Source organism: Dama dama, chromosome 29 (genome assembly GCF_033118175.1).
Source record: "Dama dama isolate Ldn47 chromosome 29, ASM3311817v1, whole genome shotgun sequence".
Taxonomy (NCBI): Eukaryota; Metazoa; Chordata; class Mammalia; order Artiodactyla; family Cervidae; genus Dama; species Dama dama.
In genome coordinates, this window is record NC_083709.1 from 19186263 (window position 1) to 19199631 (window position 13369).

The 13369-nt window shown below is 38.3% G+C and overlaps 1 protein-coding gene across 9 annotated transcripts in view; it reads right to left on the reverse strand.

Moving 5' to 3' along the window:
- The window catches only part of HMBOX1 (homeobox containing 1), a 214433-nt gene that overhangs the window by 170448 nt on the left and 30616 nt on the right, over positions 1–13369 (reverse strand). The window lies entirely within an intron of this gene.

A 13369-nucleotide genomic window follows, 5' to 3' on the forward strand; every position in this document is an offset into this window, starting at 1 on the left:
ACTGAAAGATAAAAACCATATGATTATCTCAATAGATGCAGAGAAAGCCTTTGACAAAATTCAACACTCATTTATGATTAAAACTCTCCAAAAAGCAGGAATAGAAGGAACATACCTCAACATAATAAAAGCTATATATGACAAACCCACAGCAAGCATCACCCTCAATGGTGAAAAATTGAAGGCATTTCCCCTGAAATCAGGAACAAGACAAGGGTGCCCACTCTCACCACTACTATTCAACATAGTGTTGGAAGTTCTGGCCACAGCAATCAGAGCAGAAAAAGAAGTAAAAGGAATCCAGATAGGAAAAGAAGAAGTAAAACTCTCACTGTTTGCAGATGACATGATCCTCTATATAGAAAACCCTAAAGACTCTACCAGAAAATTACTAGAGCTAATCAATGAATATAGTAAAGTTGCAGGATATAAAATTAACACACAGAAATCCCTTGCATTCCTATATACTAACAATGAAAAAACAGAAAGAGAAATTAAGGAAACAATACCATTCACCATTGCAACAAAAAGAATAAAATACTTAGGAGTGTATCTACCTAAAGAAACAAAGGACCTATACATAGAAAACTATAAAACACTGATGAAAGAAATCAAAGAGGACACAAACAGATGGAGAAACATACCGTGTTCATGGATTGGAAGAATTAATATTGTCAAAATGGCTATTCTACCCAAAGCAGTCTATAGATTCAATGCACTCCCTATCAAGCTACCAACGGTATTTTTCACAGAACTAGACCAAAGAATTTCACAATTTGTATGGAAATACAAAAAACCTCGAATAGCCAAAGTAATCTTGAGAAAGAAGAATGGAACTGGAGGAATCAACCTGCCTGACTTCAGACTCTACTACAAAGCCACAGTCATCAAGACAGTATGGTACTGGCACAAAGACAGAAATATAGATCAATGGAACAGAATAGAAAGCCCAGAGATAAATCCACGAACCTATGGACACCTTATCTTTGACAAAGGAGGCAAGGATATACAATGGAAAAAAGACAACCTCTTTAACAAGTGGTGCTGGGAAAACTGGTCAACCACTTGTAAAAGAATGAAACTAGAACACTTTCTCACACCATACACAAAAATAAACTCAAAATGGATTAAAGATCTAAATGTAAGACCAGAAACTATAAAACTCCTAGAGGAGAACATAGGCAAAACACTCTCAGACATAAATCACAGCAAGATCCTCTATGACCCACCTCCCAGAATATTGAAAGTAAAAGCAAAACTAAACAAATGGGACCTAATGAAACTTAAAAGCTTTTGCACTACAAAGGAAACTATAAGTAAGGTGAAAAGACAGCCCTCAGATTGGGAGAAAATAATAGCAAATGAAGAAACAGACAAAGGATTAATCTCAAAAATATACAAGCAACTCCTGCAGCTCAATTCCAGAAAAATAAATGACCCAATCAAAAAATGGGCCAAAGAACTAAACAGACATTTCTCCAAAGAAGACATACAGATGGCTAACAAACACATGAAAAGATGCTCAACATCACTCATCATCAGAGAAATGCAAATCAAAACCACAATGAGGTACCATTACACGCCAGTCAGGATGGCTGCTATCCAAAAGTCTACAAGCAATAAATGCTGGAGAGGGTGTGGAGAAAAGGGAACCCTCTTACACTGTTGGTGGGAATGCAAACTAGTACAGCCGCTATGGAAAACAGTGTGGAGATTTCTTAAAAAACTGGAAATAGCACTGCCATATGACCCAGCAATCCCACTTCTGGGCATACACACTGAGGAAACCAGATCTGAAAGAGACACGTGCACCCCAATGTTCATCGCAGCACTGTTTATAATAGCCAGGACATGGAAGCAACCTAGATGCCCATCAGCAGATGAATGGATAAGGAAGCTGTGGTACATATACACCATGGAATATTACTCAGCCATTAAAAAGAATTCATTTGAACCAGTCCTAATGAGATGGATGAAGCTGGAGCCCATTATACAGAGTGAAGTAAGCCAGAAAGATAAAGAACATTACAGCATACTAACACATATATATGGAATTTAGAAAGGTGATAACGATAACCCTATATGCAAAACAGAAAAAGAGACACAGAAATACAGAACAGACTTTTGAACTTTGTGGGAGAATGTGAGGGTGGGATATTTCAAAAGAACAGCATGTATACTATCTATGGTGAAACAGATCACCAGCCCAGGTGGGATGCATGAGACAAGTGCTCGGGCCTGGTGCACTGGGAAGACCCAGAGGAATCGGGTGGAGAGGGAGGTGGGAGGGGGGATCGGAATTGGGAATACATGTAAATCCATGGCTGATTCATATCAATGTATGACAAAACCCACTGGAAAAAAAATAATAATAATAATAAAAATAAATAAAAAAATAAAATAAAATAAAATATTCTTTTCTCACCTGGTTTCCTACTGAGGTACTAATTCAAATGTCACCTCAGAGAGACCTTTCATGACCACATAATTTAAAATACTGTATCATAACCTTGATGTATACTTTTCTAGAACTTACCACCATCTAAAATTATTTACTTGTTTATATATCTGAACTCCCAGCCCTATCTAAATAAAGATAGTTTCAGGCTACTTCACCATTATATTCCCAGTACCTTAAACAGAGTCTGGCACAAAGGACATGCTTAAATATTTTTCTTAACGAATTCCGTAAAGATAAGGTATTAATTTGGGAAAGGATGAGAAGACAAAGCTCTCCATTAGTGGAGAGTTAAGTATTTTGAAAGGCAAAGAAAAGTAGGATTTAATAAACCGTCACCATTAACTACATGGGTTCCATGCTAACACAACTCCCACATTTTCTGCTACAGACCAGGGCTGTGTGAGATCTACTCTTGTCCAATTATTTTACTACTAATGTCTATGAATTCAACCCAGGTGAAATCTTCAAAGTAAACAAATTAGTAGATTATTTCACAGACTTCAGGAGTAAGTTCAGTTCAGTTCACTTGCTCAGTCGTGTCCTACTCTTTGCAACCCCATGAATCACAGCACGCCAGGCCTCCCTGTGCATCACCAACTCCCGGAGTCCACCCAAACCCATGTCCATCGAGTCGGTGATGCCATCCAACCAACTCATCCTCTGTTGTCCCCTTCTCCTCCTGCCCTCAATCTTTCCCACCATCAGGGCCTTTTCAAATGAGTCAGCTCTTCGCATCAGGTGGCCAAAGTATTGGAGTTTCAGCTTCAGCATCAGTCCTTCCAATGAACACCCAGGACTGATCTCCTTTAGGATGGACTGGTTGGATCTCCTTGCAGTCCAAGGCACTCACAAGAGTCTTCTCCAACACCACAGTTCAAAAGCATCAATTCTTTGGCACTCAGCTTTCTTTATAGTCCAACTCTCACATCCATACATGACCACTGGAAAAACCATAGCTTTGACTAGATGGACCTTTGTTGGCAAAGTGATGTCTCTGCTTTTTAATATGCTGTCTAGGTTGGTCATAACTTTCCTTCCAAGGAGTAAGCATCTTTTAATTTCATGGCTGCAATCACAATCTGCAGTGATCTTGGAGCCCAAGAAAATAGTCTGACACTGTTTCCCCATCTATTTGCCGTGAAGTAATGGGACCAGATGCCATGATCTTAGTTTTCTGAATGATGAGTTTTAAGCCAACTTTTTCACTCTCATCTTTTACTTTCATCAAGAGGTTCTTCAGTTCTTCTTCTCTTTCTGACATAAGGGCGGTGTCATCTTCATATCTGAGGTTATTGATATTTCTCCCAGCAATCTTGATTCCAGCTTGTGCTTCCTCCAGACCAGCGTTTCTCATGATGTACTCTGCATATAAGTTAAATAAGCAGGGTGACAATAGACAGCCTTGACATACTCCTTTTCCTATTTGGAACCAGTCTGTTGTTTCATGTCTAGTTCTAACTGTTGCTTCCTGACCTGCATACAGGTTTCTCAAGAGGCAGGTCAGGTGGTCTGGTATTCCCATCTCTTTCAGAATTTTCCACAGTTTATTGTGATCCACACAGTCAAAGGCTTTGGCATAGTCAATAAAGTAGAAATAGATGTTTTTCTGGAACTCTCTTGCTTTTTCAATGATCCAGTGGATGTTGGCAATTTGATCTCTGGTTCCAAATTTCAAACTTGCTGGAGAAAATGAGGTAAGAAAGTCTGCAGATGTTCCTCAGAGTCCTAGAGGACTCTTTAGGACTGAGATATCACTTATGGAAAACAAGAGTTTGATGTGGTAACTCCCCCCTTTTTGGTGTAAGGCACAAGAAACTTGCATATGGCCATCAACCTGATGACTCCTTGAACACTTTGGCTTATGTGATTTCTCCCACTGAAAATGTTACGTGCAGGATTTGTCATCTTTTCCAAATCACTTCTATTTCTCAAAGTTTCACTAACATAGTTTCTAGAGCAAATAATAGACAGCACCACTCAAGGTGCCTTAAACTACAAGAACATTTACTATTTCATATAACAAGGAGGCTGGAAGACAAGACAGCTTTGGAATAAGTTAACTGAGAAGACCAATAATCTTTGGCAAAGAGCCCTCTTCCTTTTCCCCACTCTACCATCCGCACTGAGAAACAACACCTTATTGTTTTTAAGCTATAATGTCATGTGTAAGTACACTGGCCTATACAAGAACAAAATTAGTGTAGTTCAAGGAAGGAAAAAGAGACCCACAGACTAGGCAACCAAGAGTACTTACACAAAGGTCCAACTGCTAATATTAATATTTCTAAAAGCTTTCCCTTAGTATTCAGGTCTTCAATGACATCACATGTATGGTTTATATAATTCTCTGGAAAGTTATATTATTCTTCTGAAATAAGATTATAAGTCATTTTTACTGAAATCTATAGTAAAGGAATCTAACAAAGCAGATTCACTTACACATGTGTGAAGGTACTGGTACAGAAAATATTAAAATGAGATTATATATTTATATAAAGACTTCAAATTTGGACTATATCACACAGATATGTGCAAATATGAAGTCACAAGAATGCTTAAAATAATGAAATACTGAAAACAACCCACATGTCAGCAATAGATGATTATTAAAGATTATGACACACAGAGTTCATTAATATATATTCCTAAGAAAAGATTTAGAAATCAGTGTCTAATGCCATGGAAAATATTCAGGATATAATAGTAAATAAAAAGGAGACTACAAATTGCATGTAGTGTCTTTTTTTCTAGAGTATTTGAATGAAACAACAATTTTGCCATGTTAGGTGAAACAGTCACTGAAGCATTTTGGCATTTTGAAGTACTAACCTGTCTTGACATAAAGGAGGTGTTTGCAAATAAAAGTGGGTGCACTAATTACTGCTGGGTGATTAATAAATATCAGGATGTAGAAGAGTCAGAGAGCTACTGTGGCTTTCTGGTTTGGTTCTTGACTGACAGCTGCTATATTTCAGAGCTCTCTTTCAATTCTGATTGGCAATGTGAATCCCAAGTGCTTCAGACTGCTGAACAAGTAAAAATGAGTAATAAAAGATAAAACAAGATTAATGATAGGTCAAAGAGTTAAACTTTCAGAGTAAAAGAGTTATTTATACTTACAGACCACTGCTATAATACTATACACCATTCTTAAACTGGTCTATGCATGGACATTTATTTCGTAATTCTGAATGATCTTTCCAATGATGTGTGCACTTATTTCACATAAAAATAACATTGACAATAAGCTCATATTTTTAAAAAATCACTGAATTCTTACTGTCTCTTACAATATCCCATCTTTCAATTGAAAATACTGAAAAGGCACAGATCACAACAGTCAGAGATCATAATTATACAGGAACATATTTTTTTTGTAAGAAGGACAAGACTTCATTAGATAACATCAATCACCTTAGCTATTTCTTTATGAAACAAAAAATTTCCTGGTACATTCCTCATTTAATAACCAGTCTAAATAACCAGTCATTGGATCTCAAAGAAGAGCATACTTTCGTTTATTAAAAGAAGAGCATACTTTTGTTTATTAAGATAGTAAGTGGGTCTAGTATAATCAGAGGGCACTTCACAGTATTATTGGGTCAAGGAGCCTAAGTGATTTTGGTCCCACAGTAAGGATTTCCACCTGTACCTACATGAATACCAGGAACATCTTTACAGCATTACGGGAAGAGGAGGGCAGAGTGACTCTAATTAGAGATGTTCTGTCTTCATGAGGATATACTCAATGAAGCAACCATGTAGAGGCAGAAAATCAATGAACAACACTGTTATAAAGATGGCACATCTGAAGAGTTTTACTGTGTGAGTTTGTAAAGCTACATTGCATATGATAATATTTCTAGGTGTGGGGAAATTTTATGCTACAACCTGAAGTAATTTTTTAGAATATTTAAGGTTGTCTCAAATGTGACAGCCTGGACTTGGGAGCTCTTTATTTAAGATCACAGGGCAGCACAGCAACCTTTTCTCTTTTTGCTCTATCTTAATTACAGTACTAATCACAAAGTAGAAATAAATGTTATTTAATGACAAAATAAATACATGCATAGAATTTCACATAAATATACAGCTTTTGGTAAACAGGTTAACAGATGGACACAGAATGAAATCCACATTCACAGGCATTCAGTAGATGGAACATACTTCTTTGGACATAAAAATGTGATACTTATATGCAAATATGTGAAATTACTTGAGTGAAAAAAGGAAAAAGAGACACTATGAGTACTAAGCCAAATATAATTACCCAGGATTCAACTCTCAGTAAGAAAACTCAGTATTAAAGTTATCATTCAAGTCTTTCTTGTGACTTCACCAACAGTTATTTACAGTTAACTATATTTAACCTGAATGATAAGGGATAAGTCATTGCTAAACACTGTTTGTGTGCTAAGTCGCTTCAGTCATGTCTGACTCTTTTGCGACCCTATGGACCATAACCCACCATGCTCCTCTGTCCATAGAATTTTCCAGGGAAGAATACTGGAGTGGGTTGCCATGTCTTTCCCCAGTGGATCTTCCCAACCCAGGGATCGAATCCACATCTCTTATGTCTCCTGCACTGGCAGGTAGGTTCTTTACCACTAATGCCATGTGGGAAGCCAAAATTATCCTATTCTCTGGAAACAGTTCTCCTAAAATGCCAGGTCTACAAGGTCAGGTAAAATACTGTTTATTTGAGAATTAACTTTAGAGCAAAAATATTTCATGGTAGCAATACCGATCAGTAAGGAGCTTTCTAAATTATGTCAATATACTTTCATTCAGGAGTAATACTTAAATTTTTAGGTACTTGCTATTCAGCATATCTCCAAAAATAAGCAAAATCCCTAATAACTCCTGGACACCCCTCGGGAGTTCTTTGTCTCAGTTTCCTTTCCCAAAGATTCCCAGTTTATCTGAATTTTTCCTCAGTTTGCTGCTTTATGCTTATCCACAAAACATCTTTCTGTCACCTCAGTCCGTACCATTTTAGTTCTCCCTCTTGGTTACGTACTTCCATTTCTGCCTCTGATTTCCCTCTTTCTGGAAGTTTGAAGAGCCTCAGTTTGCACACCAGTCACCTTAAACTCTAGTTAACACACAACTAAAAACTTCTGGCTTTTCCACATCTTCCTCTCTGTGAATGACCCTGATATTCAGAACAACCCTGCTTCTAGGGAGCTTTTAATTTCTTAGGACCCAGTTGGGGATTCACTATACTTTTTGTATTGCAGTTTCTCGTGACTGAACTCAAACCAATTTCCTGAAGCAATTCATGAAACAGTCTCCATTTAAAATGACCGACAAAACTCGTATATTATTTTTTCACTAGGGAAAAGAGAAATCATATTTTAGGCACAAATGTCAGATTCAAAGATTTTCATTTCTAAAAAGTTGTTATAACTTCTGAGAATAAAAACATTTCTATAGTATTTGGCAGGCATTCAACACACACGATTTTTCTTTAATTTCATTTAAATCTGCTATGTAAAGTGCTTAAAAAACACACAAATTTGATAGTCATTATTATTTCCTTTACTGGGATCCTCTTGGTTATGGTTTTTTAAAGTAGCAATTAAAAGCATAACAACAGAAGAATGTGGGGCTATCTTCATCGTGTGTATGCGCGTGTGTGCACACGTGTGCGCGTATGTGTACTCAGTTGCAACAGACTTTTTGCAACCCCATGGACTATAGCCCACCAGGCTCCTCTGTCAAGAGTATTGGAGAAGGTAGCCATTTCCTACTCCAAGGGATTTTCCCAATCCAGGATCAAACCCGTGTCTCTTGCACTTCCCACACTGACAGGCAGATTTTTCACCACTGCACCACCTTTAATAATTAAAAGTAGATCAATAGAAGAAGGTGATGCTATCTTCATCCTAACCAAACTTGAATGTAATGAGCAATATAGGACTACGTAAATAAAGTGTAATAATCCATGCAAGCAATACTTCACAAAAGCTAAGAAAGAATGAGAAAGTTCTCTATGTATTGATATGAAAAAATTTCCATTATATGATTGCCAAATAAGATGGAAAAAAAGCATATATGCTACATTTGTAGAAAAAGGAATTGAAAATAAAATTATGTATTTGCATAGAAAAATTGTAAGAATATACAACAATCTAAGAATAGTATTACATGAGGAGGAATCTGCAAAGGAACTTGGTGAGGGACAGAAACTTTTCAATAATCACTATAAAACTTCCTACAGTTGCTAATTTTTAATCATCTGGAATTGTTAAATACGGAAAAATGATCTAACTAGCTTTAAATCTCCCCATCTGAATTAAGATTATAAACTAACATCAAGTTTGATGGGATTAAAAAATCACTTTCAGTGAACGTATCATTCTGAAAAGCAATGTGTTACCAAAAATAAAAAAAGGGGGTTGGAAGAAAGGGTAGCCAAGTATTTCCTAAAAGGATTTCTGGTGACTCTCTCAATACTGTGTAATATTATTTGTCAATAATTTATATTCAGAATACTCAACTAGGTGCTAGGTAACATGTTTTCTATCCTCAAAACCTTTACAACTATCTTTTTCCAGATATTAATAGTTAAAGTACAGTTAAAAACAATAATTTAAGGCAAAATAGCCTAATACCAAATGAGTGGTACAACAATCTGTGTTCCAACTGATTTCAAATAAATGACTGATTACTGAAACACAAATAAATAAAGACTTCATAAAGGATGTGGGATTATATACAAAAGTGGAAAGAAAGGGAAAAGAGCATTCTAGGGAAGTGGAACTGCTGTAACAAAGATGCCAAGGGAGGAAAAAAACCACTAGGTATGCTCACAGATATTGACTAGACCTGTTTGACTCAAACAGGAGGTTGATAAAGTTAACAGTGAGGGCAAAGATGAAGTCCAATAACTAGAGTAATACTTGAAAGTGTCAGTCACTTAGTTGTGTCCAATTCTTTGCAATCAGATGGACTGTAAGCTTCCAGGATCCTCTGTCCACGGGATTCTCCAGGCAAGAATACTGGAGTGGGTTGCCATTCCCTTCTCTGGGGGGATCTTCCGTACCCAGGGATTGAATCCAGGTCTTCCGCATTGTAGGCAGATTCTCTACCGTCTGAGCTACCAGGGAATCTGGGCAATATTTCACTTATCTCATTCGATCACCAAAACAACCATACAAGAAAGGTTAAGACTGTAGAAGGCCCTGAGTACCAGGTTATAAATATCTAGCAGCAGTATCTACGATGGACTATTCCATCTATTAGAGGCAGACTTGTTATGAAAGTTCAGGCATATAAGGATCGAGCTTAAAGTGACAACAGTGGGAATGGAAAGGATGGAAGCAATTTATGAGTATGGTGATGACTGCTGAAAAAGGTAAAAAGGCTACCAGAGCTTAGTCCTCAGTTGCTGGGAGAATGATGGTATAAATTGAAAGAAACACCTAAGTTCAGATGGAGAGGAGCTATTTTTAGTAACAGAGAGTCTGGTTTCATTAATACACGAGTTTTCTGAGTTATAATATGAAGCAACAGCAGCACATCCAGTTCCTAGAGCCTCTATTACACATTCCAACAAGGGTGCTCACCCATCAACTAGCCAAGTGAGCCATGGAAAATCCCATGGACAGAGGAGCCTGGTGGGCTACAGTCCATGGGGTCAGAAAGAGTTGGGCATGACTGAGCATGCTCACACACACACACAACAACTAAGGGATATCTTTTGGGGATAATGGGATGTATAGCACCGTGAACACACTAAGTGACACTAAGTTTACACTTTAAACTCATTGATATATGTGAAAGTGAAAGAAAGAGAGTCGCTCAGTCGTATCTGACTCTTTGCGACCCCGTGGACTGTATGTAGCCCACCAGACTCCTCCGTCCATGGGATTCTCCAGGCAAGAATACTGGAGTGGGTTGCCATTTCCTTCTCCAGGGATCTTCCCAACCCAGGGATCGAACCCAGGTCTCCCGCATTGCAGGCGGACGCTTTAACCTCTGAGCCACCAGGGAAGCCTTGATATATGTGAATTTCACTTCAATTTAAAAAAAGGAAGCTGAAACCAACTCCACAATGCCTTTCACCATGTTGCCAAAGGTCCATCCTCAGGATGCTGTGTACTTTCACGCCAGTTCACGCCACCTTCCAAATCATTCCAATGTGCCTCTGACATTGTCTTCAACAATAAACAGGAAAGTTCATCTTCCAACTTTTATCCATCTACTGTCAATGTGAAATCCTGGACTCTGATCATCATTTAAAATACTCTGCCACCAAAATTCGTCAGTCAGATACCCTATTTTATCCACCTTATCCATGCATGACTACACCTGAGCAGTCAAGCAACTAATAAAGATCTTCAAAGGGCAAGCTGATTCCATGATAAACTCACCACTGTTGATCTCAAAGGAGCCCTCCACACAAGGGAACAATCCTACATTTCTCTGGTTAATCCATTCTCCCACACTCCACCATGGCTACTGCAAGTCTCCCTTCTTGATCTTCGGACAGACATTCCTTTCTCTTGCTGTGAGATGACCTTTTATAAAACTTTAGAGAAAATAATCGTCATGCAAGAACTCTGATATCTTTCCAAAATGTAAAGCAAAAACATGCTACAGTTGCATCCATCCTCTTTCATCTTCTCTCTTAAAAAAAAACAGCGGAATATCTTTCTTCATTCATTCCTTGAACATTCAACAAGTATTTATTGAACTCCTACTAACTGCCAGGCACTGATTTTCAAGTGGGAGACACAATGGACAAAAATTCTTGCCTTCCTAAAGCTTACCAGTTGGGATTCAGAGGAGGATATAAACAATATACAACAACACAGAAAATACGTAACACAGGTTTATGTCACATAACATGACAAATGACAGTATGTTAGAAAATAAGAGCTGTGGGTGCGGGAGGGAGCACAGTAGGAAGAATCAAGAGTATGGTGGGCAGAGGATGGGACTGTTTCACTGTAAAAGAGGTAGAATAAACCTCACAAATTTATTTCTCCATCTCAGATTTCTCCTTTGAGGTCAAGAAATAAATATCCAACAGTTTATGAATTTCAAACAGGTCCAAAGAGAATGCCTCAATAGTTTTCCCCTCCCCAATTTCCCTAAATAAGCCAAATAAAAACAACAGTCCTATTTCAGTAAATGGCAAATATCTCCCTTAACTAATTGCTGCAGTTTTAGTTAATTCTACTTTTCCTTTCTGTTAACATTCATGCTTGCTTTATACAGGACTGATCCACAACATTTATTATATGCTTACTTTTACAGCGACTCTTACTTTCACATATTTTCTTATTATTAATTAGTACAATTTCTTTTCAGCTTAAGATGTCCCTTTAATATCTTATAAGGCTGGTTTAGGGGTGATGAACTCCTTCAGTTTTTGCTTACCTGGGAAACTCAATCTCTCCTACAATCCTGAATGATTATCTTGCTGGGTAGGGAATTCCTGTACGAAAGTTTTTTTCCTTTTGGCACTTTGATATGTCATCCACTTCCTCTGGCCCATAAGGTTTCTGCTGAGAAAGCAGCTTATATCCTTACGTTATCCTTGTATGTGAGTTGTTCTCCTCCTGCTGCTTTTATGATCCTCACATATCCTTAGCAGTTACCATTCTAGTTATACAATGTGCCTGGTGCTTCTTCGGGTTCATATTCTTCAGAAGTGTTCTGGGCTTCCTGGACCTGGATGACTGTTTCCTTCCTCAGACTAAGGAAGTTTTCATTCATTATTTCCTCAAATATGTCAGGAAATGGTTCCTGTATTAAATAATTTTTTTTTTCTGTCTCTCTTCTCCTGCTGGGACCGCTATACTATTAATGTTATTCCACTTGATGTTGTCCCAAAAGTCCCTTAAAGTATCCTCACTTTTTAAAATTCTTTTTTCATTTTGCTACTGATTTCCTTTGCTTTGTCTTCCAGCTCATGATCTGTTTTTCTACCTTATCCAACCTTCTACTGAGCCTCTTTAGTGTATTTTCCAGTTCATTTGTAACTTTTGCTTGGTATTTTCTTACATTTCCTATCTGTTAAAGTTCTCACTCTGTTGATCCATTCTTCTCTGAAGTTCAGTGAGCATTTTTATGACCATTACTTTTAACTTTGTAATCAAGTAGACTGGTTCTATTTCATTTAGTTAATTTTCTGAGGTTTTGTCTTGTTCTTTCCGTTAGAATACATTATTCTGTTTCTTCACTATGCCTAATTCTTTGTGTTTGTTTTCACATATTTGGTAAATCTGTTCCATCTCCCAGCATCGAAAGACTGGCTTTATATAGATGTCCCATGGGGATCAGAAGGGCACTCCTGCCTGCCACAGAGCCAAGTGTTCAACAGCTACCTCTTAGGTGGAGATACGCACCCTCCTGTAGGCTGTCTCCTCTGTGGACTGTGTGCACCCTCTTGTCCCAGGCCCACAGCCGCCGCCGCAGCACTCTGCAGGTGAGCTGGCCTCTGGAGCGGCTGTGGGATCTGAGCGGTGGCTGCTGGTGCTGGTGGCTGGGGTTACTGTCCAGCAGACTTCTGAGGCCCAACTGAGGTGAGGGTGGGTGGGGCTCTCAGTCATATGCCCACTGGTGCTAACACGTTAGATGAAGATTTCCAAAACAGCACCTGCCAGTTCTAGTATTAGCAAAATAGCCTGAGAACACAAAAAAATGGTTCCCATCAGTGTCTCAGTCCTTGGGGAGTGTCCCAGCTCTTTCCTGCCTCTGTCACATGCTTCAAGATTACTCAATGCGTTCCCTTCCCCTATGGTCAATGCACATTTCAACCTAGTGCTTCTGTGCTGGAGTTGGGATCAAGTGAGCCCGCATGCGAGCCCTTTAAGAATGGGCTTTCTGTTCCCTGTGATTCTACAGTTTTCCTGAATGTCCTCCCTGTTGTTCAAAGCCAGGTGTTTTGAGGGC